This window comes from Protopterus annectens, chromosome 3.part0 (assembly GCF_019279795.1).
Source record: "Protopterus annectens isolate FY-2018-M chromosome 3.part0, PAN1.0, whole genome shotgun sequence".
NCBI lineage: Eukaryota > Metazoa > Chordata > Ceratodontiformes > Protopteridae > Protopterus > Protopterus annectens.
The window spans coordinates 1580056332-1580082852 of record NC_056731.1 but is presented as its reverse complement, the minus strand read 5'-3'; positions in this window follow the sequence as shown (position 1 = coordinate 1580082852).

The window sequence follows — 26521 nt, the reverse complement described above, 5'->3', positions numbered from 1 at the left end:
TTTTCAGGGAAGGTTTGAGAGAATGGGCCATTAGGGCAGTGGAATAGAAAGGTTATATACAGAAGATAGGAAGCTTAAAGTGTAGATAAAAGGTAGGGAGAGATAAATGTAATGGTTTAGAAAGATAGTCAGAAGAAGGGAGAAGGGAGTAGAAGATAAACTAAATAGCTGTAAAAGAAGTGATTATAGTTACTGATTATATGTAGAGGTGAGTAAGGAGCAAGCTAAGGAGAGAAGTCAGGAGGAGTGGTATTAGATAAAGAGGTGGAGTAGAGAAGAGGAGGTAGGGGAGGAGTTGAGAATTATATGTTGAGATTGATTGGATAGGTAGTAACGTGGGTGTGACTTGTTAGGTATAAGTGTAACAGCACTGGGGGTGGGTGGGAATTGGGGGTGGGGAGGGGGAGCGGAGTGAGCCCGAAGGGCGAACGGAGCGGGCTAGAGCAAGTAGTGAAGGAGACAATCAGTGAGCAGAGCAGCCCAGTTAGGGAAGGTAAGCAGGTGAGTAGCTTCAGGTGGAGCAGGTAAAGTTCAAGACAGAAGTATGGAAGGGGAAGATATGTTTTTTACTAGTTAGAGAGTAGAAGGTGGTATGAGAACAGGTAGGAGTATAGAGTTAGCAGTTATGGAATATCTGGACAACCAGACCAGGCAGGAGAACGTAGGAAAGAAATATAGCAAAGAGTTAAACTAGTAAGAGTGAAAAGAGGGTAAAGGTTGAGGCCTGGTTAGACTGCCACCTAGTGATCTGTGGTGGTATTGCCACAAGTGACTAAGGGCAGAAAATTAACTAGTTGTGAAGAGTAAGGTAGGCAGTATGGGAAAGGAGATGTTAGTACAGGTCTTGGAGAGGGGTCTGGCTGCTAGCGTTCCTTTCACAGAGGCCAAATATTTAGTTAGATCAACAAACAGAGTTGAAAATGGCTATCAACAGGGTCAAGAAATAAACGTACTTTATAAAAATGCTGCTCAGGCAGTATTAAAGTGTTGGGACAGCAAAACAGTAGATCCAAATTGGGAAGACTTGTGGGAGACGGTATCCTTAATAGCCAGATAAGATCCTTAGTTCAGGGTAATGTCTAGACAGCTAGGAGGATAAGAAGGTAGGGAAACAGGGAGTTTATATAATGAGGCAGTAATAAGTAGCTCAAGTATCTGCTTAGAATAGACTTAACAACCGTTTAGCTTACACAATACAACTACAAAACTACAATGTAATCATTAAAATAGAAGTAATAAACAACTGTGAACAATAGTCGCCTGTTCTAATGAGGCTAGGTTAGAACATGTAGTCTGTCAGTAAAAGCATTTTCTATCCTTGAACTATAACTCAGGTGCAGACATAGAATATGAAATAATATGTAGTTTAACAGTATAAATCAGTAAAAGGAGTTGGCAATGGCTAAAAAGTTCAAACAGTTATAGCAACATATTGTATCAAAGGAAGACATTAACAAATTGCGAGTAGCAAAAAAGAACACTTCCTAACAGCAGGTTGAAAGAGGTAGAATGCTTAGGGATAAGCAGGCTCACAAAAACGCATAGCAGCCACTTGGAATTTAGTAGAATTCCCACAGAGGGGAGGCAGGATGTGGTTTAATAGTATCCTCTAGGGTAATTAAGAATCTCCCATGCAGTAAATTAGGACTTCTTACCTTCCAAATTATGGTTGAGAAAGTAAAGGAATTCTGCTATAACTGTTGCAAAGGAAGTCTTTCAATGAATAATCAAAAAGCAAAGACCCATGAAAAAGCCATGCTGACTAATACAGATTAAGGGGAAGGCGCACCATAGAACGTTATAAGATGGTAATGCTCTATATATATGGAGATAAGCTAAAGGCGGGATATCATAAAATATAAATACCCAAGTGCAGGCTAAAGCATTTGTAGAAAATGCATGTGAGATGAGTAATATTAATATTTATAGTACATACTCTAAGAATAAGGGTGGGATGATGAGGGGCTTCACCAATAAGTTATAAATGAGTGGCCGAGTAGTACACTATGAAAGGAGCAGAGATTCTCATTCCATAGAACTGCGCAATCACAGACCACATGGGAGATGGTACAACCAAGTAGTCGCAACACTTTTAGAACCTCGTAGCCCAGGATCTAGGATTAACTAAAATGTTCCCAACACTGGTTGTACTAACAACATGCTCCTTATAGGCAACAAATAAAGAAAACAAGTGGTCACTAGCGTTTCAAGACACAAGGTAGCTAGCGTTTATAAAAAACCTTATATCCCAGGACATTAAAAACAACTTAAAAATGTATTCTACACAGGTAATACTGCATAAGCTAATTCAGTTAAATCAAAGCATTAACATTAAGTTTGGATCAATCTTGAATTGTTTACTACATAGGTCACACTACATACTCATACCAAAAAGGGAATGAATACTGTAGTTAATCACTAGCATACGCAAACAAGAAAGATTAGGACAAGAGATCCACCTTAAGGTGTAATATATACAAGCGATACTATCAAAACAAAGCGAGTCGTTACTAGAGTGTAAACTGACTCATTCAGCATCAACACTTTAAAAAAACATCATTCGCTATAATACATCTATAAAAAAGCAGTCTTCTAGGAACGCTAAACACAGTTAGTGGAATCCTCCGTTGCAGAAGTCCTTATCTCAGGTGTGGCAGGAAAACTTAATAATAGCAGTACAGTGCAACAGTGAATAACAACTAACAACATCCAATACAGAAGCTAAGACAACACAGACAATGAAATGTACTTACAATTGTAGTTATTGGGTCTGTGTCAGGGGCTCATAGCAGCCAGGTAGAATAGAAGGTAGTAAAGGGAAGGCGGCACAAAGGTCTTCCGCTTATATGACCTGGGGCAGGATATGAGGTGGGGGGGCGGAGACAGGGGATAGAGGGGGATAATAGGTGAGGGGAGTGGCCGGGGCACCTAAGGAGATTGAACAGGGAATGGGAGGTAGTAGGCGGATATCTTAGGATATCAGAGAAACACAAGCATAAAGTACTAGCGATGTCAATGGAGATATAAGAGAATACAGAATAAAGGCAAGAACACAGTGGTAAGGGGTAGGAAAGGAAGTATAAGAAAAGTACAGTGAGGTAGAGGTCAATGGAGATATAAGAGAATACAGAATAAAGGCAAGAGCACAGTGGTAAGGGGTAGGAAAGGAAGTATAAGAAAAGTACAGTGAGGTAGAGGGGACAGGGGAGAGGTAGGTGTATTAAGGTCTGGGTCCAGAGGAGTTTAGTAGAGAAAAAGATAGAGATAGGTAGAGCAAGTAGTGAAGGAGACAATCAGTGAGCAGAGCAGCCCAGTTAGGGAAGGTAAGCAGGTGAGTAGCTTCAGGTGGAGCAGGTAAAGTTCAAGACAGAAGTATGGAAGGGGAAGATATGTTGTTTACTAGTTAGAGGGTAGAAGGTGGTATGAGAACAGGTAGGAGCATAGAGTTAGCAGTTACGGAATATCTGGACAACCAGACCAGGCAGGAGAACATAGGAAAGAAATATAGCAAGGAGTTAAACTAATAAGAGTGAAAAGAGGGTAAAGGTTGAGGCCTGGTTAGACTGCCACCTAGTGATCTGTGGTGGTATTGCCACAAGTGACTAAGGGCAGAAAATTAACTAGTTGTGAAGAGTAAGGTAGGCAGTATGGGAAAGGAGATGTTAGACAGTACAGGTCTTGGAGAGGGGTCTGGCTGCTAGCGTTCCTTTCACAGAGGCCAAATATTTAGTTAGATCAACAAACAGAGTTGAAAATGGCTATCAACAGGGTCAAGAAATAAACGTACTTTATAAAAATGCTGCTCAGGCAGTATTAAAGTGTTGGGACAGCAAAACAGTAGATCCAAATTGGGAAGACTTGTGGGAGACGGTATCCTTAATAGCCAGATAAGATCCTTAGTTCAGGGTAATGTCTAGACAGCTAGGAGGATAAGAAGGTAGGGAAACAGGGAGTTAATATAATGAGGCAGTAATAAATAGCTCAAGTATCTGCTTAGAATAGACTTAACAACAGCTTAGCTTACACAATACAACTACAAAACTACAATGTAATCATTAAAATAGAAGTAATAAACAACTGTGAACAATAGTCGCCTGTTCTAATGAGGCTAGGTTAGAACATGTAGTCTGTCAGTAAAAGCATTTTCTATCCTTGAACTATAACTCAGGTGCAGACATAGAATATGAAATAATATGTAGTTTAACAGTATAAATCAGTAAAAGGAGTTGGCAATGGCTAAAAAGTTCAAACAGTTTTAGCAACATATTGTATCAAAGGAAGACATTAACAAATTGCGAGTAGCAAAAAAGAACACTTCCCAACAGCAGGTTGAAAGAGGTAGAATGCTTAGGGATAAGCAGGCTCACAAAAACGCATAGCAGCCACTTGGAATTTAGTAGAATTCCCACAGAGGGGAGGCAGGATGCAGTTTAATAGTATCCTCTAGGGTAATTAAGAAACTCCCATGCAGTAAATTAGGACTTCTTACCTTCCAAATTATGGTTGAGAAAGTAAAGGAATTCTGCTATAACTGTTGCAAAGGAAGCCTTTCAATGAATAATCAAAAAGCAAAGACCCATGAAAAAGCCGTGCTGGCTAATACAGAGTAAGGGGAAGGCGCATCATAAAACGTTATAAGATGGTAACGCTCTATGTATAGGGAGATAAGCTAAAGGTGGGATATCATAAAATATAAATACCCAAGTGCAGGCTAAATAAGCATTTGTAGAAAATGCATGTGAGATGAGTAATATTAATATTTATAGTGCATACTCTAGGAATAAGGGTGGGATGATGAGGGGCTTCACCAATAAGTTATAAATGAGTGGCCGAGTAGTACACTATGAAAGGAGCAGAGATTCTCATTCCATAGAACTGCACAATCACAGACCACGTGGGAGATGGTACAACCAAGTAGTCGCAATGCTTTTAGAACCTCGTAGCCCAGGATCTAGGATTAACTAAAATGTTCCCAGCACTGGTTGCACTAACAACATGCTCCTTATAGGCAACAAATAAAGAAAACAAGTGGTCCCTAGCATTTCAAGACACGAGGTAGCTAGCATTTATAAAAAACTTTATATCCCAGGACATTAAAAACAACTTAAAAATGTATTCTACACAGGTAATACTGCATAAGCTAATTCAGTTAAATCAAAGCATTAACATTAAGGTAGGATCAATCTTGAATTGTTTTCTACATAGGTCACACTACATACTCATACCAAAAAGGGAACAGATACCATAGTTAATCACTAGCATACACAAACAAGAAAGATTAGGACAAGAGATCCACCTTAAGGTGTAATATATACAAGGGATATTATCAAAACAAAGCGAGTCGTTACTAGCGTGTAAACCGACTCATTCAGCATCAACACTTTAAAAAAAACATCATTCGCTATAATACATCTATAAAAAAGCAGTCTTCTAGGAACAGTAAACACAGTTAGCGGAATCCTCCGTTGCAGAAGTCCTTATCTCAGGTGTGGCAGGAAAACTTAATAATAGCAGTACAGTGCAATAGTGAATAACAACTAACAACATCCGATACAGAAGATGAGACAACACAGACAATGAAATGTACTTCCAATTGTAGTTATTGGGTCTGTGTCAGGGGCTCATAGCAGCCAGGTAGAATAGAAGGTAGTAAAGGCAAGGCAGCACAAAGGTCTTCCGCTTATATGCCCTGGGGCAGGATATGAGGTGGGGGGGCGGAGACAGGGGATAGAGGGGGATAGTAGGTGAGGGGAGTGGCTGGGGCACCTAAGGAGATTGAACAGGGAATGGGAGGTAGTAGGCGGATATCTTAGAATATCAGAGAAACACAAGCATAAAGTACTAGCGATGTCAATGGAGATATAAGAGAATACAGAATAAAGGCAAGAACACAGTGGTAAGGGGTAGGAAAGGAAGTATAAGAAAAGTACAGTGAGGTAGAGGTCAATGGAGATATAAGAGAATACAGAATAAAGGCAAGAGCACAGTGGTAAGGGGTAGGAAAGGAAGTATAAGAAAAGTACAGTGAGGTAGAGGGGACAGGGGAGAGGTAGGTGTATTAAGGTCTGGGTCCAGAGGAGTTTAGTAGAGAAAAAGATAGAGATAGGTAGAGCAAGTAGTGAAGGAGACAATCAGTGAGCAGAGCAGCCCAGTTAGGGAAGGTAAGCAGGTGAGTAGCTTCAGGTGGAGCAGGTAAAGTTCAAGACAGAAGTATGGAAGGGGAAGATATGTTGTTTACTAGTTAGAGGGTAGAAGGTGGTATGAGAACAGGTAGGAGCATAGCGTTAGCAGTTACGGAATATCTGGACAACCAGACCAGGCAGGAGAATGTAGGAAAGAAATATAGCAAGGAGTTAAACTAGTAAGAGTGAAAAGAGAGTAAAGGTTGAGGCCTGGTTAGTCTGCCACCTAGTGATCTGTGGTGGTATTGCCACAAGTGACTAAGGGCAGAAAATTAACTAGTTGTGAAGAGTAAGGTAGGCAGTATGGGAAAGGAGATGTTAGACAGTACAGGTCTTGGAGAGGGGTCTGGCTGCTAGCGTTCCTTTCACAGAGGCCAAATATTTAGTTAGATCAATAAACAGAGTTGAAAATGGCTATCAACAGGGTCAAGAAATAAACGTACTTTATAAAAATGCTGCTCAGGCAGTATTAAAGTGTTGGGACAGCAAAACAGTAGATCCAAATTGGGAAGACTTGTGGGAGACGGTATCCTTAATAGCCAGATAAGATCCTTAGTTCAGGGTAATGTCTAGACAGTTTATAAAAATGCTGCTCAGGCAGTATTAAAGTGTTGGGACAGCAAAACAGTACATCCAAATTGGGAAGACTTGTGGGAGACGGTATCCTTAATAGCCAGATAAGATCCTTAGTTCAGGTTAATGTCTAGACAGAATTGTAGCTATTGGGTCCGTGTCAGGGGCTCATAGCAGCCAGGTAGAAAAGAAGGTAGTAAAGGTAGATAAGGCAAAAGTGTTGAGCTGCAATACCTAAATCTGCACCACTGACACTCATCATGTATGGAAGCTGTCATTGGCTTTAGGAGTGTGTGGCAAATGTGTGCTACTGCCATGGGTTATAACTGATACTGGGAACACTCAAATACGTTTTACACCACCAGCTACATAACAGTTATAATCACTGACTCCCCAGGATTTCATATACCACAGTCTGAAACTGATACCTCCTAGTGCAATCTTACCAATAGTAACTGAAATCAAACCAAACTGTTTTCTTGTACACATTTTCAAAATGTTCCCATTAGGATTACTGATACCACTAGATGGGGCTGTACTGCTTTCCTATATTAATGGTACATGCTGCCTTCAAACAGATTACTGACTGGACACCAACATCTCAGTTACTGAACTCTCTTCCAATGAGCCATCCAACATTAATTTATATTAATTGTTAGCCTGTCCACTCAGATATTCCAACAAGACCTTGGCTATGTCAACCTCTGGTATACAGACCATGGTTTCAAACTAAAGTCTAAGAAGCAAAACTTCCCCATATTATATCACACCACCTTCATACCAACACATTTTTCTGTGATCTCAGCATATACATTTACAACTCACTATTGTTTGCCTAGCATAGCTCCATCATAGTTCATAAATAATCCCACTTAGCAAAGCTAATCTCCAAAGGACTTTCTCTATATAAAAATAAGTCATAGCCTCCTCTATTCATTCTTTTTCAAACCCATCATTGCATATAAATATCAGTTTGATGTGTAGCTTTTTCTATTTAAATTATTTAACATTTGTAAACCGGGAAAGTCCAACTTGGAACAAATCTAATTTTCAGCAGAGGCCCAGGGAGAAATGCTCCAGATGCATGTCTTTGTAACATGTGAGGAAAATAGAGTACTTGGAGGAAACCCACACAAATGCAGGGAGGACATGCAGACTCCACACAGAAGGCACTCCAGCCAAGAATTGAACCAGAGAACCTCTTGGTGTGAGGCAACAATGCTACCACTGCACCACTGCACCATCCAAGTGCATCTCTCCAAGAATTTTGGCAAACACAATTGACCCCAAAGATTCATGACACATACACACGCCAAAAAAAAGTCATAGGACTCTCAACTAGCCAGACAGAATATTCACACTTTCCCTGCACTTTGTCTCCTATGCACTATTTCATGGTAACCTATAGTTAGCCTTTCATGACATAAAAATTCTTCCCTTTTAAACCTTGTTCACCTTTAGAAAACCAAATACTCCATACCAAAAACCTCAAATACTCATAATAAGTACCCTAATATCCATCAGCAACTAAAAAGAAGTCAGCAATGGGACAGGTTCTTAACACAAAAGTATTCTCCATCTTTGGAATGACAAACACTGAAGTACCCTATCTACTTTTCAGATCAGTCTCAGTGACTGCATGGGTTTTCATAAATGAATCCTTATGGTAATCCAAGCGACTATCCTGGAAAAGGAATCAAGTACAACAAAAGCAAAGCAAAGTAAAAGGTGAGGTACATTGACTTATATGGCTAGGTTCCTATAGTACCTTCATGACATCTTAACAATGAATTTATGAACCTACAAACTTAAAAAAATATATATTGTTTGCTTAGTATGTACAATGTTATTTTAGGTACTTATCATGTATGCCATTGCAGTCCTCTCTCACTGTTTTGCTGACCCTTTCTTCTTTTCATTATAAGCACATTTCTAATTTTAATTAAAGTATTTATAAAAGAGAAAATCTGCATCTCAGAGATGTAAAATGGCAACCCTACACAGGTATATGATTACTGAGGAGCTGGGTTGAAATCATTATGTAAGCTCAGAGGCAAATATATATTAATCATTTATTGGGGTGTGTATATTTTATTCCATATAGGCTCTGAAACAATCAGAAATAATAATGAATACTGTGAATATCTGAATATGTGAATAATGCTTGATGCAGTTATGCAGTTTTATTTCCTTTGCTGGACTATGAATAGAGCAAATAGAACATTATTAGTGAAATCAGAACTATGTTACTTCATATTTCACAAAGTGTATTCCTTGAAGAATCAGTCAGAGATTTTCAAGCAGATTAGATGTAAGCACAAGCACATTCTAAGTCCTTGTTTGCATTCATCCACTTGGCGGCAGCTCAGTCAATATAAACCACTCCTATTTGTGACATGGTCATATTATGTAGTACACACGAGATGCATTTCCAAGTTCCATTCAAAATGAATCCATTTACCAATTTTTATTACATAGAATAAATTGGCAAACTACCTGGATGACAGTCATTCAGTCTGGATGCTTTCAAATGTTATTCAAACAGAAACAGATCTTTGCTCAATAATTAAAACTGTGTCCTCAGATGTTTCAGGGCTTTACTGGTATATTGGCTATTTGCCTGTGTTTTATTTATTGCAGATGTATGATAGTCTAGTCTGCAGAAATGTAATGCAAGCATCACAGCAGAAAAAAAATGGTTTTCCTTGCCATATACACATGAGTATTGTTATAAGACTCCAAACATTAAAATAATAATAATAAAAAACACAGTTCCACTTACTTAACTTGTCCAACGGCTGTTTCAAAGCAGTTTATAAGGTCACATTCTTAACAATTACTCTACTGTATGGCACGTTGCTTAGTTCTTTGAATAATGTGAAATTCTCATGACATACTTCTGGAATTCATTATGCAGTCCTCATAATGACTAAAGATATTTGAGCACTGGTTTGGGGAACTGTCAGAGGGCTAATCAGAGATTTCAGCAAATGTCAGATTCGTGGTAACATAATGAAGTGTTCTTAATGCTTTTCTTTACTCAGGTGCATAACACAGTTCAGTGGTCATATATGGACTGGGTCTAATTCATCAATCTAAAAATGAATGTTTTCATGCAAATTATCAGTTTTTTTGCAGCTTTTTATGTGAGATCTCAGCTTACATTTTATCCAATGCAACTGCAAGCTCAAGAGGGATAAGAAATGTTGTTGCACAAATAGACTGATTATAAGAGGAAGAAAAACATAACAGAACCTGACATGTATAACATTACTGGTTTAAGTAAATAAATAACACTTACACAAATTATTTTTGCCTAAGCTACTGCTGACAGTTGAATGGCAGAAAGTTTCTCACTATACTCTTTATTGTTGAATCAGTTTATTTTCAGAATATTTTTCTTTAGGGATACCTTATTGTAACAAGCTGTGCAAGTAAATACATTAAGTCTGAAAGGGTCACTAGGTCAGTTGTATCTGCCTCTTCCTGTCTTATGAGCAAGGAGGAAATTGTTTTTTTTTTTTTTAAACTAACTTATAGCACATTTGGTTACCTCAGATTCGTTTTCAATGGCCATATATTTATTTAGGTAATATTTTATTGTCATTCACTGGTTTTGCTACCTAGTCTTACTATGCATCTGGTGTATCATGAGGAAAACATAATTTTTGGCATTATTCCTTAATTAATACTTCTGAAACTCAGAAAGTAGCTTTGTACCCACCAGAAAGACATCAGAGGTTATATTTTTTACATACACTAAAGATCATTGTATAATAATACAAGCCTGCCTTAAAATGCATGTCATGCAATTTTAAGTATCAGCTTTGTAGAAGACATAAACACACATTATTTAAAGGTGAATCTATATGCATGAGACAATATGTCATTCTCATTTGTGACAAGCTTAAATGCAAGGCATTTGTGATCCCCATTGTACTGTGTAATCACTGATGTGTGATTCACCTCATATTTTTTTTATCAAGACTGTAGTTTTTATTTATTTATTTTACTTGGGGATTTTCCTTACTGCGAGATAGCAATCTCAGAGTTAAGAGTATTTTAATAACAGGGATGTAGGGCTGTATGGGGGCAAAGCTTTGCTGCAGAAATGCTTCTGTAATGAGTTTTTAATGTTGAATTTCAGTGGATTTAGGTTATGCCATTGTTTTTGTTTGCGTTTATAAGCAACGATCACACAAGGATCACACTTCTATCATGAAGCTTATCTATGTATGTGCAATTACACTCAGAAATGCATACTGCTCTCAGAATGCCTGTACTTGTATAAGTGGTTCTTTATCAAAAACATCTACTGTCTGCTGTGTCCCTGCACTGTGACACTGGACAAACAGGCTGTCATGCCACTGCAAAATATGTATATGATAGCCAAGACCTACAGTGGTCTTTTGGAAAAAAAAACACCTCATAGTCCTAGTAAGTCACTTCACAGCTGTTCTGATCCTTGGGCCAAAACATATACATTACACATTTCCTAGCACCCTAGTGGCATTCTACCTGCAGTTTATCTGAAACCTCTTATATGTTTTGTCAATGTATCACTTGATAATCAGGTGGACCACCACTACAAACTGCTTTTAAAAGCCCCATTCACATCATATGAAGTGGACTGATCATTACAAAGTCAGCAGGTGAACCTTAGTAAACTGCCATCTGCATGAAGAGTGAACATACAACAGGTGAACAAACGTATGAACATACAACATGTCAACAAAGGTATGAACATACACAAGGTCAACAAACATATGAACATATACAAGGTCAACAAAACATTTTGATATCAGCATTGATTATTTTAGGGTTTGCTTACAGAAGTGAAAGATTTTCTGGACCACTGTTAGATGGGAAACTTACTTTCATCTCGGTATGTATAGTATTAGCTAGATTATTTATACTGGCTTATGCACTTTATAGTTTTGCCTCACACATGTGTTGTGAGCTCATCTGCATGCTGTCTTTAGTAAATCACAACCTGAGCAATACTGTAGTATGCCCTTTAGGTGTTATTCCATGAGATGTCAAATGGTGATTTGAGAAAGGATAGACCAGTGCTGCTACTTAAATTACATAGAACATTTATATATGTATTTATAGACATTTACACATAACATACACATAACATCGATCTCAATGACACAAGTACAAACAGTATTTAGACTCACAGAGGAGATCCCACCAGGAGTGGGTGTGCAATAGAGTTAATCTCTGAGCCCACTGCCATTCATGCTAGTGACTGTCTACAGTAAACAGGTCAGAGGAGACAGATCAACAAAGCTGCTGTATGCAGATGATGCGGCATTACAAGCAGACCCTGAACAGCAACTTCAGCAAATGATACGGGAATGGAATCCAAAACTGAAGTCACATGGGCTGTCATGTCAGAAAATGGGGGAACGAGAAGAAGCATACACTTGAGATAGAAGGGAAAACAGTGGAATGGGTCAACAGCATCAAGTTTCTGGCAGGTGTGGTTGAGGAAAATGGAAATCTGAATGAGGAGGCCAAAGCTTAAATTAGAGGTGCAGGGCACAATATGTGAGGGTTAGTGTGTGACCGAAGAATGTCAACATAAGCTGAAAAGTAAGGTTTTAAAATGTTTTATTTATTTATTTATTTGATATTTGTTTACTGGGAGATGTCCTACTTGGCCAAAAAGTATAATTTTCAGTGGAGGCCCAGGGAGAAAAGCTCCATGGTTACATAAAAAATAAAATATTTCATTTCCATAATTATGAATTGAGTTACAAGAGATAGATGGACAGATGCACAGGAGAAATCCTACAATTCTGTGACATTTGCAGAAAAAGAGTTACAGGAGATAGATGCACAGAAGGAAATTAAATATTTCATTTCCATGGTTATGAAGTGAGTTGCAAAAAGATGCACAGGAGAAATCATACAATTATATGACATTTGCAAAAAGGATTTACAAGAGATGGAGGACATCATACAGGTCTCAGCATTGTGGAATAATTTGCATGGGATAGTTGCACAGGAGAAGATTATACATTCATTTGAGTAGGTTATACGCATTTTATGAATTACAATTTTCATAAGACATGGTTAGATTAAATATTTAGATTTAAGAAATTGTTTAGGCTATAAAGAGATGGGTAGGATAAGTTTGGTTATAGGAAGTCCATAGTAATATGAAGCATGCTCAAAAGAGTTATTCGGATCAATAGGTATGATAGTGAATGAAAAGTAGATAGGGCACAGGGGTGCAGAGAGAGGTGGAGGAAGAGAAAGATAGGGTAAAGTAAGAAGTTAGTTTGCATGAATGGGGAATAGAGAAGTTTGTGAGGAAAGAGAGGATCTGATTAGCCAGGGTTAGAGCATGAGCAGATCCAAGAATGGCTTAGGTGTTGTTGCAGGGAGTGTTTAAAAATGGCTAGATTGGAAGTTGTCCTGATTGTTAGAGGAAGGGTGTTCCAGAGTTTACGATAAGAGTCTGAATATAGATTTTTTTTCTGGATGAGTTAGAAGGTTTTGATATAGAGAGTTGTTTATCTTCAGATCTGGGAGTTCTGCTTGGGGTATATAGATTAATTAACTGATGAAGTGATGGACATGCTGCAGGTTTATAGATAAGTTTGTGCATAGTTATAATTTGTAGGTAATAGAGATAGGGAGTTCAAGCAAGTGAAGGTAGTAGAGGATTTTGCAGTGATGAGTGTGGGAGTTGGCGTTGTGGGCAAGTTTAGCAATTTTGTTACAGCAACTGTGAAGGTTATTTTTCAGTGGAGACTGCAAATTTGTAAAGATGGGAGCACTATACATTAAGGAGGGTAACAGGAAGGTTGTAGAAAGGATGACTTTGTTTTTTGAATTAAGGAAATTTTTTTTTTGATAAAGCATTCCAAGTTTTTGGTGTTTTTTATGTTATTTTGGATATGGAGGTTGAATTTCAGTTTATAATCAAGTATGACCCCTAGTAGCTTGGTGTGGGGTACTATTTTAATTACAGTACTTTTAATGGAGTGAATCTTGAAATTATATTTATTACTTGACAGGAGTTTTGGAGTGAACAGAAGTTTGGTTTTATTTGGGTTAAGGAATAGTTGTGCATTTGTGAGCCAGTGTTCAACTAAGGTAAATGCTTGATGGGTGATTTGTTGTAGGTGTGTTAGAGGGGTGGATGAGCACATGATAGTGGAGTCATCATCATACTAGATAAATGTTCCTAGGCTGGTGGAGGTATGGGAGTCATTGATTAAGATATTAAAGAGTAAAAGCCCAAGGATAGATCCATGAGGCACACCTGTAGCAATAGGGAATGAGAGGAAGATGGAGCCTTGCCATTTCACAGATTGTGGTGTGGCCCACATTTCTGTCTGGCACAGAAACCTAGGTAGTGAAGGCAGAGCAGATGAGGGAGTTTGAGGTGCTGGAGATCATAAGATCACAGGAAATACAAGGCAAATGAGCCCTGTGACTATTTATGCCTTGCCAATACCTACCCTCAGACTTAACCTCTTCTCTCAAGGTGACCCAGGCTGTTAAAGCCAGGAGTGAATTTGATGAGATTTGTATGTTTGAAATCCTTGAATCTGAAATATTGACATTTTAATATTTAGAGGTTCTAATACTGAAGGACACAAGTTTATAATCTGACTTAACCATGGAAGGAGATTTCAGGGGAATAGTACATGAAGAAGCTTTATTCATAAGGACCAGGTCTAGACTATTATGGCCTCTAGTGGGCTTGTTAACAATATGTTCCCATGAGATTTTGTTTATGAACTCTAACATCTTTTGGGCTTATCCCACCTTTGAAGTATACAGTATGTGCTCCAGTTTACTGATGGGTAGTTAAAGTCCCTCAAAATAATGAAGTTCTTGTTCACAGGGAAATCATTGACTACATCATGGAACTTTACATGATTATCAGGGTACAAGTGAGCTCTCTTTTTACATCCTTCAAAATCTGCCTAGAGGTGATATGGTCCCTAACAAATATGGAGATGTCACCACAGATGCTATCAGGGCTGAAATTATGGTAGGTGCAAAACTCAAGTATGGAGGTAGTGCTTTCTGAACACACTTAAACCATGTTTCATTAATTACACAGATATGGATGCACTCCAAATGCTGGAGAGTTGGCAGAAGTTTAACAGAGGTTTTGTTTAGTTGCTTAGTTTAACAGAAGCATTCAGGTGGCAAGCAGGAATGGAAATCAAACCAGAAGTAGACAAAAATCAGACAGAAACTAAATGTGCGAGAAAACAAAATAAAAAATATAAGGATTAGATGAGAAGGAAAGAAATGTGGAACATTCATAAATATAGTAGCAAGTATATAAATCTTCTGGAACAACCTCATTGTGATCAGGATTTGATGCAGAAATGATAAAGGAGATGTGAGATGAAACTGAAGTATGAACGATTAATAATGGAAGCACAGGATACTGGACTCTGTACATGCTGGTTTACAAAGTCCGTTAAACATGTGGGAGAAACAGACAAATATAGGTTCTGTAAAAAAGAATTGAAACAGTTGCACATCTTGTTGCCAGGTTTGATATACTCATGGCAGAGGGCCTGTACAATGAGAGGTACAATAATGTGGCAAGATTGTTGCACTGTGGAGTGTGCAAACACTACAATATAGATGCAGGTGAGAAGCATTGGAAACATGAATCACAAAGCATTATAGAGAATAATGAAGCATGCATCATATGGGATCACCCATTACAAGCAATTCAAAAAATAAATGCAAGAAAACCAGATATAGCAGTCCATGAAAAAAATACAAAAGTAGCATTGATAATTGAAATTGCTACACCTAGCAATTACAGTGTCTCATGTACAGAGAGAAACAATGTCATAAAATAAAAGATTTGCAGGCAGAAACAAGAGCAATGTGGAAGAAAGATACCCAGACAGTTCCAATGGTAGTAGGAGCAATGGGTCTAATAAAAAATAAACTACTGTCATATTTAGATATGCTACTAATACATGGAACTCTGTATGAATTGCAGAAGGAGTCAATTCTGTGCACATTATGGGTGCTGCAAAGAGCACTTTTGGCTAACATCAAAGACGGAAACAATACTAATTTCATGAACTTTAATTATACCCTCACTTAGGAATGGAATACATTTCTGTCATGATTTTAGAAACCCCCAAAATTTGGAGAAATTAAACCAGGAGAACCTCAGTGTTGGCTATTTTGCTCTTGAGATTTCTGGCATTGGAAAGAGCTTCCTCAATGTGATCCTGTTTTGGATCTGATATGTTAGTTACACTGGGATGTCTATGAGCTGGACTCTGTCTAAAAAAGGGCACAGGCTTTAGCCAGTACACATAAGCCTTAAAGAGAGAGGTGCTGACCATCCTTGACAAAGCAAGTAGGATTGTTGAGCATCTCATCCCATGCTGACGCATAATGGATTCACCTGTAATGAAACCAACCATGTAGCCAATTGCTGAAGCCAGTTATCTTTTCTTTGTACCTAGACAACATTCTTGGAGAAGGAAGGATTCTGCTCAGGTCAAGAGTCTTGCCTGCATTTGTGATATGCATTGAGAGTTCCAACATGTCATCATCATCATCATCAACCCCAGTTTATTTCCCATCATCTATATGGGGGTGAGTCATGTTAATTCTTGTCATCGCTCTCTGTCAAAAACTCAGTGCCAGTCTGCTACCTTCTTCAACAGTCATACCTGACTGTCGCAGGGCTTCTCTTGCACAATGTATTCACATCTTTGCTGGATGCCTGAGTTTCTGCCTGCCTTCTTCCTGTCTGTCCCAAATCTTCTTCACCAGATTGTCTTCTGCTTTTCTGCACATATGCCAAAATCACTGTCATCTGACCTCTTTCACTTTCTGTGTAATGGAGTTACTTTGGCTTCTGCTCTGTTTCCTCATTTCTTTGACTGTCTTACAATGTCCATCCTACCACCTGTTTCAGGCACTTCATCTCCATTACTTCTGTCTTCCTCAACTGCTCTGCCTTTACTGCCCGGGTTTCTAAAGTATAGAGTAGTACTGGTCGCACCACTGTTTTGTACACCTTACTTTTTAGCTTCCTTGGCATTTTTCTGTCATTCATTAACCCTGACACTCTGTGCCACTTGGCTGTAACCCTCTGATTCTCACTTTGCCCTCTTTATTCAGACATCCCTTCTCCTCAACCACCCCTCCCATATACTTGAAGCTGTTGATCTGTTCCACTATTGTTCCTTCTATTTCAATTATCAGCTTCTTCTGACCCCCCCCCATTTGTTGCAATTTCTACTGTTCTATCTATACTCATTTTCATCCTATGTGCCTTCACTGGGTTCCTGTACATAACCTGTACTGATTCTAACAATGTTTATGGGACTTTGAATCATAGTAAATTGGGGCAACTACAAGTTAACTTTTCTAAAGTCAATCAGCTACAGGCTGCTTTGACACAACTTTCTGGACCAGTTGTGAGCACTGTGGCTTGTTGTGCAACTGTGGGCAGCTGTCTGAACTACAGATATTGCTAAGTGCACTAATCAGTAGAGAATTGGAAGGCTAGGTGGTACAAGGAAAAATGTGGCTAAAGTTACCTGCATCCTTTGAATGAGACAATAAAGTGAGGTACTATCTGCCTGAGTTGCTGGTACCTTAGATGAATGTAAAAGATCCCACAACACCTATGGAAAAGAGTAGGTGAAGTTCTCTGATACCCTGGCCAAATTTCCCCTAGTAGTGTAAATACAAACTTGGTAAAAAGGCTAAGTACCTCAAAGTAGAACCCATCCACGTCCCAAGTCAGTGGGAAACTGCAGAAAATTAAGTCAATAAAAAATTTTTATTCCAAATTGTAACAAGACTCCAAAATGCATATGATTAGATAAGTAGTTTCGCCCCTTCATAGGAACATCATCAGATGAATTAAAAACATCATAATCTGAATAAATAAACTCATTATTTTAAAATAACTAATCAAGTACATCCATTTAGCCAACCCCCCACCCCACCCCCCAGATACAATCACCTGGTCTTAAAGCAATATTGTCACAAAAAAGATTCCCAACTACCATTCATAAAAACACAAGCATGTAACTACACGGGTCAAAACAAACTGCAATAATTAAATCATCGAATATTAAAAATAGTACCACACAGTTGAAAATCATATTTTCATAATAAAAACATCATTATTGTGTGTTATGTATAAAATAAATAAAAATATATATATAAAACACAAAGCTCTAAAATTCAATATTAAACAACTTAACATTGTAAAACTTTCAATTTTAAAAGGCAAGAGATAGATACTACTTTGTTCAAACTGGGCCAGTTATATGCACTGGTGGACAGTTGCCAATATAATTCCTGTTTTTCAAGGAATAGTGACCAGTGTCCCCCTGTCACATATTGATACTTGTTCCATAACACAAAATCGAAACAAAATTATCTCTATTGGCCCGTATATGCTTATATAAGGCATTCATTTCCTTGACTATTTTAATCTTGTGTAAGTGTTCATAAATATGATTTTTTAATTTTCTTTCAGTTTTTCCAATGTAGAAACATGCACAAAGCCTACAGCAGGCACAATATACCACCCCTTTAGAATAACAAGTAAATCTTTGAGAAATGGAAAACTGTAGGTTATTTAACCTGATATTGTTACAGACCAAGATGTGTTTACAATACAGACACCCAACACATTTTTTCATCCTGGCATTTTTACTTCTCACATGTTGCCTCATCTCAAGGACAGATTTTAAATTTCTACCACGTTTAAAAACCACATGGGGTCTGTCACTCACCATTTCTCTAAAGTCATCATCTTGGGCTAATAAAAAAATATTTTTTCTCCAGGATGTTTTTTATGTCTAGACTATTACTCAAAAAAACTGTAAGAAAAGAATGTTTAAAGGAAACTGCAGGTAATGCCCAGTGATTCTTGGAGTCAGTAATTGCACCATCAGAAAGGCTCAAAGAGATATCACATATATATGATTCCCTGTTGTTAGATAAAATAGGTTTGAAGTGCCCATGTTTATGTTTATTAATGACCTCCAACATGAGATCGTTAATCAGTTTTAATGGATAACCACATTTCATGACCATATTCTTGAGACAATCACATTCCTCAAGAAAGGGATCCTCATCTGTGGTCATACTGGGAGCCCGGACAAACTGCCCCTTGACTACCGCTCTCTTTTGGTGTTATCAGGTGTGCACTGTTAATATCCAAAAAGCTGTTAGAGTATGTTTCCTTCTGGAAAATCTTAGAAGTAAATCTATGATTGTTACAATCCTTCTCTAACTAAATATCCAAATAAACCATGCGAGACCCACTACATTCATGGATAAAACAGATGAAGTTCGTGGTTTGGTTCATATAAGACAGGAATGAGGCGATGTCCTCAGGATTGCCATCCTAAAGAATAAAAATGCCATCCAGGTATTGTGTATAAAAAACACAAGAATCAAAATGTATGCTGTTAAAAATAACATAAAAAATAATATACAACATCAGACTCCCCCGAAAAGAGGCCACCGGCCTAGTGGGACTTTCCTGGTCAACAAAGTATGCATGTATGTATGTAGAAATAAATAAAAAAAATCAATAAACAAAGTCTACACAGTGCACGGTTAAACACAACTGTGCAATGAGCACAGCTGAACAAATGTGGTTCATTTATAACAAGACAGAGAATCTGAAAAAGCTAAAAAAATTTAAATGAGCACACTGGTTAATAGTAAAATGACACTCTACAAGGTTTTACAGCAGACAGGAAATGCAATTTCCAAATTTCTTCATACCTAACTTGGTAGGTATAGCCATCTTGAGAAAATGTAACAGTTGTCTCATGTTCACAGCTAGCCATTTAATCCTTAAGAAACAAACGCAGTATGTGAGAGATGCACATACTCAATTTCACTGAAGGCAAAAATCTCACATACAGTTAAGGCTGTCAAGAACACATAGCACTACATCCACCACACAAAGTGGCCCCCACATGCATAGGGCCAATCAGTGCCACACTAAAAAGCAATCTTCCCAAACCTCAAAGACCTCCTAAGCAAAATAAATGGCAATGCCTATCCTCAGGAATCTCTAAAACACTCACCCAAAGCTACACCACACATACGTCTATACCCTATGGTGCTCCAACAGCAAACTCATAAGACAAGTGAATACATTACCCTGGGATCTTGTCATAGGAGACTCTATTGTATGCCACACAGATGCCCTATTCACCAGACTGAGCAAGGAGAAGATAACAGTTGCATATCTAGAGCCAGGGTATACCATGTTACGCACACACTGGAGTCACTACACTACAGGTACCAGTATGATTCTATCATAGTCCATGTGGGTGTTAATGAAGTGAAATATACCTCCCTGAACTATATGAACTATATAAAGAGAGACATTATTGATTTGAATATGTATCTCAGGCAGGTATGTGCCTTGCATTGAGCAGCATTCTACCTTCGCCAAGAATGATGCTACAGTACGAACAAAAGATGACTGACTTCAGTAATTGGCTTAGTTTCTGGTCTCTTTCCAGATGGATTCAATATTTGTCAGCAAGGGAGGACACAGTTAATGAACCATTTTGCTTTTGTACCTATCCCTCCTAGGCTTCCGAATATTTGCTAAAACTTTATCCACCCCCTTAGGGCTTTTTAGGCAATGCCAAATTGACAAACCTACCAACTTTGCAAAGAAACCTCACCAAAAAACTAAAGGTGTAACTGTTCAATACTAGGAGCCTAAACAAGAAACTCCACACTCTACAAGATCTCTTCACTCTGGAGAATATAGACATCTGTGCCATTACCAAGACATGCTTTAAATCCACAGAAAGTACTTCAGCAGTACAAGGCTTCAGTGCCTTCCACACATTTAGACCATCAGCTGCACAGACAGGGACAAAAGGTGGAGGAGTTTTGATCTACATTAGCAGCAAGCATACCTGTAAGTTGGTTAAACAGGATGATGCCCTGGCATTATCCATGTGTAAATCACCATAGACAAAGTCCAATCAGAAATAAAGCTGGCTCATCCAACGCTCTGTGCTGGTACCACAAACCAGTGTCCTACCCCTCAAATTACTTAACTGTAATAAGCCAATTGCTACATTTTAGCGGTAAGCTTTTACAGTTACATCCATGGTCCCCAGCTGTTCCACTGAAGAGCAAAAATAAAAATCACTTTACTGAAATAAGCCAACCACTACATTGTAGCAATCAGCTTATCACAGTTACATCCATCCCATAAGGATAATTAGCTTATTACAGTTAGATCCATGCCCCCCAGTTCTTCCATAGTTGGTGGCCAGATGTATGACACACATCCTCTGTCCCAGCCAGTCAGGTCCTGTTTTTATGCACTGATCCCAACTCCTACTTCCACACATTTTACTAATATATATATATATATATATATATATATATATATATATATATATATATATATATATATATATATATATCCTGCCTGCAAAGAGTGCTACAGTGCTCAGTTTTTTTTTGTTTTTACTTTTAAAATGTAGCAAGCTGCATGCTACAATGTAGCAAGCAGTTGTTCCACTTTAGACCAAACAGTTTTTACTACTGATACAATACTGTTCTTTTAAATCCAGTTTTGCATTAAAAAGAGATCCTGATTGTCTGATCCTACCCTCAACACTTTGCGCCTGGGGCAGTTGCCCCTCTTGCCCCACCCAAGCTATGCTACTGTCACATACCATATCTTAGCAAGCTGTAGGCATACCTATCGATGTCTTAGTGCAAGAAATCTGGACAAAGCCTAAAATCATGGGGGAACAAAGGCCCAAAAATAGGGGAAAATTTTGAATATTGCTCTTATAAACTTAGAAAGTTGATAGAATGACATGTATTGGATTAGCATGCATTTTATAAAGGATATGAAGTCTGTAACTCAAATGTGTGTCATTATTTAGGCACTTCAACCCTCAGCGGTTTGCCAGAAAACTGCAAATTTTATCTTGAATAGACCAAAAATACAAGGCAAAAATCTGGATTGTTGAGAGGTATGGTTTCTCTCTTTTTTAATTTCTCCAAGTCTTTTGGGTTTCTAATACTATGACGGCAATGGACCCCCATTCCTAGGTCAAAGTATGATTAAAGTTTATGAAATTAGTATTGCTTCAATCTTTGATGTTAGCCAGAAGTGCTGTTTGCAGCACCTGCAATGTGCCAGTAATGATTCCTGAAATTTGTATGGAGTTATCTGTATCGGTAACATATCTAAGTATGATTGCAAATTCTTTTTTATAAGACCCATTGCTCCTACTACTACTAGAACTGTCTGGTTATCTTTCTTCCACATTACCCTTGTTTCTGCCTGCAATTCCTGGTATTTTATGACTGTTTGTCTCTCTGTACATATGACACTGTAGTCACTGGGTGTAGCAATTTCAATGATAAACGCTACTTTTGTCTTTTTGACTACTATATCTGTTTTTCTTGCATCTACCTTTTGAATTGTTGGTAATGGATAATCCCATGTGATACAAACATCATCATTTTCTATGATGCTTTGTGGCATATGTTTCCAGTGTTTTTCAACTACTTCAATATTATAATATTATTTTCACAATCCCTAATGCAACATTCTTGCCACATTAATATGTTTTTATGTATACAGTCCTTCTGCCATTAGTATGTCACAACCACAACAAGTTGTGTGAATGTTTCCAATTCTGTTTTACAAAACCCACATTTGTCTGTTTCTCTTACATGTTCAATGGAATTCGTAAACCAACATGTAGATAGTCCAAAATCTTGGACCACCAATATTAACCTTTCATATTTTGGTTTAAATTCACTTCTCCTTAACCTTTCTCACATCCGATCCTGTTCCAAGAGATTTCTATACTTGCAACTACATTTATGCGTTTTCCACATTTCTGGCCTTCTCATCTGATCCTTCACCTTCTATTGTTTCTTTTGTTTTTTGGTGCATTCAGTTGCTGCCAGAATTTTTATTTACTTCTGGTTTGATTTCCATTCCAGCTTGATGCCGATATGCTTCTGTTAAACTAAGCAGGGAAGTCATCTTAGACTATTCTCCTCATGTTTCAAAAGTCTCGCTACATTTGTGTCTTGTGAGGTCAGCCGACTTGTAAGCAGTCCCCTGAATGCAGATCTATACATGTCATCAATTTCTTGGAGGTCCATACCTCCTTTGGAACAGGGAATATATAATCTTGGTATGCACTGATTTTTATAAAACATTTGATGAGCATGAAGCATCCTTCTTTTTTTCCTGTCCAACCATTCTAACACCTTTTGATGCCAGTCAATCACCCCAAAACTGTAAGTTAGGACAGGAAGAGCAAATTGGTTTATAGCTTGGACTTTGTTCCTAGATGTCAATGCTGTTTTGGTATCAATTTAAATCTAATATATTCCTTACTACATTTTATTTGCATTTGTTCATGTTATATTGTTTACTCTTCATCAATTCCCATATATATATATATATATATATATATATATATATATATATATATATATATATATATATATATATATATATATATATATACACCCTAAACTGATGTTTTCTTGATGCTGCAGCTTTCCTGCTTTAAAGGTTGCTTTTGCACATTTATCAAGACCAAATGACATTCTTACATCATCTGAGAAAGTTTTGATCATTTGCAGTTGTGCTTTTAGTTCCTTAACTGATGAACTATACAGTTTTCTATCAGCTACAAAAGAAGGTGAGAAATTGTTACACTTTGTTGTTTTCTGGGAGTTAAATTGTAGCCATGGCCTAAGCTGTTAAGTAGACAGCTTAATGGGTTAAGGGCAAGACAGAACAGCAACAGTGACAAAGAGTCACCCTGGAATACCCCCCTTTGAATTTTTATCCCTGGGATAATAATTTGTCCTTTATCATGGATTAATTGCAAAGTGGTTTGCCACTGTTTCATGGTCACTGTAATGTAATCGATCAGTGTAGGGTGTATCTTATACATTTTTAAGTACTCTTTTATCCATGAATGTAGGATATTGTCATATGATTTTTTTATAGTCTAGCCATGACATTAGATGCTTTCCCTTTTTTTACATTTCTCCATTGTGACTTTATTTAACTACAGATGATCCTTTGTTCTATATGACTTTCTTTTATTACCCTTTTGTTCTATTGCCATGATTGAGTTTTCTTCTAAATGACTATAAACTCTGTCGGCATCAATTCCAGTGTTTAGTTTATATTTGTCAGAAGTCAAGCTATTGGCCTATAGTTTTTAGGATAGCTTGCAGGTTTGCTCTTAAGTAGGAGTATTGTTCTTTCTGTTGCTAACCAGGCTGATGTCTGTTCGAGGTGAGCATATAAATAGTTCTTACTCATGGCTAAATCTATTTATAAAGATGTTAATACTTTTAGCCAGAAGTTAGGTGCTGCATCTGGCCTGGGATTTTCCAGTAAGGAGCTTTTCTTAACTTTGTTTCAATCTCTCTGGCTGTTACTTCATCCCATTTCATATCCTCTACATTTCAACTTCTCATTCTTTCTTTTACTTCTTCTATCCATTTAGCATCTTTGTTATCTTCAACAGGACTTTCATAGATATTTCTCCAAAATGTATCTATTTTTTTTCTTTTTTGGTGCTGTTTCAGTTCCTTTTGCCTTGTTTCCCACTTCTCCATAAAACATTTTTGGGTCATCAGTAAATTGCTTCCTTTATATTTATCTGCATATCTTCCAAGTTTTTCTCCCTGTGCTGAGATTTTTTGTTTATTATTTGTGATAGTGCATGACAGATGCTATGTTGGCTACTGCATGTTGCTTTTATGACGTCTATCTTTCTAAGTACATTTGCTGCTCTGTTCCCTCTTTTATACTCTTTTAACAGTGACACTTCTTGTCTTAATTGCTTTATAGTTTTCTCTATTCAATACTTCCATTATGGCATTCGATTTCTCCCCTTCCTTTCCCTTGCTATTCTGAGTTTTTCTGGTAAGACTTTATCTGTTATTAATTTAGCTGCACTGTAATATATCCTATTTACTTCTGTTATATCACACGAATGTCTATGGACAGTCCTAATTACTGTGTTCATTTGTTTTATCAAACTTCTAACTTTTTGGGTTTTATTGACTTTCTGTAGTCTATTTCTTTCATTGATCTTAATATGTCTGTCCATTTCTATTATATCAAGCAGCTCTTCTCTTAGATCATTTCCTTCCAAACTGCAGGGACATTCTTTGTTCTCCATTTCCTGCAGGCATTCTATAGAAAGTTCCAGAGCATCTTCCTGTGCTACATTCTCTTCAGTTTCATCGTCTGTCATCCTTGCTCTTTCATATGGGAGTTCACTGGCCTATCATTCCACACCATCAACTGCCTCAGAATTAATACAGTTTCTGTTCCTTCTCTTGCTGTGCAACTTCAACTGAATGTTTGTACTGGTTTCCTATGAAAGGCTCCAAAGTATCTTCATATGGCAACTGATCAAATGTTTCCTGCTCCACTGGTTTTTCCTTAATTTGGGGATGCATTGCTCTATCCTGCTGTGACGTTATCTGAGTTAGATTTCCTACACTAAATCCTTCACTTGGCAAGTAATCCATAACTCAGTTTCTATTTCTTTACCTTCTTCATTACTAATCCTCTTTTCTACTTTTCCTCTTTGTTTTATTATTTTTCGTATTGTAAAATGTTCCATATTCTGATGCATTTGCCTGTATTTCTCTTCAAATATCGTTGGTGCTGCTCTTTTTGTGCTGATTAGTTTTGCTTTCTCTTTTGCATAAATATTGCACCATATTAAATCTCTTTTTATTTCCCATGTCCATATTTCATCTTCATATATCTCCTGCTACTCCTGTTTCTCCTTAACTTGGGGACTCATTGTACCATCATGCTGTGATGTAACCTGTGCTAAACTTTCTGCAGTATTTATGTTCTTGTTGGAGATTTTCTCCCCGGGCCTCCACTGAAAATGGGCCCTTTTAGGCCCAGTGGACTTTCCCGGTAAACAAATGCAATAAAATAAAACAAAATCCTTCACTTCATAACTATTCCATAACTTCATCTTCTGTTTTTTTAACTTCTACTTTACAAATCTCTGTTCTTTGTTCCCTCTTTGTGATCTTATTGTTTTATTGTGAATTTTTCCATTAGTGTATACCTTTGCCTGTATTTCTCTTCGAATATCTTTGGGGCTGCCTTTTTTGTGTTGATTAATTTAGCTTTCTCCTTTGCATAAATATTGCACCATATCAGATCTGTCTTTCTTTCCCATGTCCATATTTCTTTTTTATACTTTTCAAAAGTCTCTTGATTTTGCTCTTTATATTTTCACACTTCCTCAGTCACTTCTTTTTACAAACGGCCTAAGGTTTCTTGGTCTATATAATGTTTTTTATAAATATGTTGTATTAACGAATACAAGTTTTTATTTGAAGCTTCTGATAGTTTTTCTTGTGGAAATATTTTTTATTCCTCTAATATCTATCTTAATCTTTTTGTATATCTTCTGTCTGGAAAGTCTGGGCTTCTTGCATAATAGTAAAAATACATAATTTCTTTCTTATCATTAATAGTCCACTCTATTGTCTTTATAGCTCTGTTTTGGCCTATCAGTTTTTGTGATTTTTGTGTACTGCTACTTCCTTCTACAACAGGGTGGCCATCCTCCCCCGGGCCTGGCCTAGCCCCATTGAAGGAATGCTTTCATGGCTTCAACACTGTCATTTTTTCTATTTCTGGCACCAGTGTGTCTACTAGGACTGGGCATTTTTTATCTTGGATCTTGTTC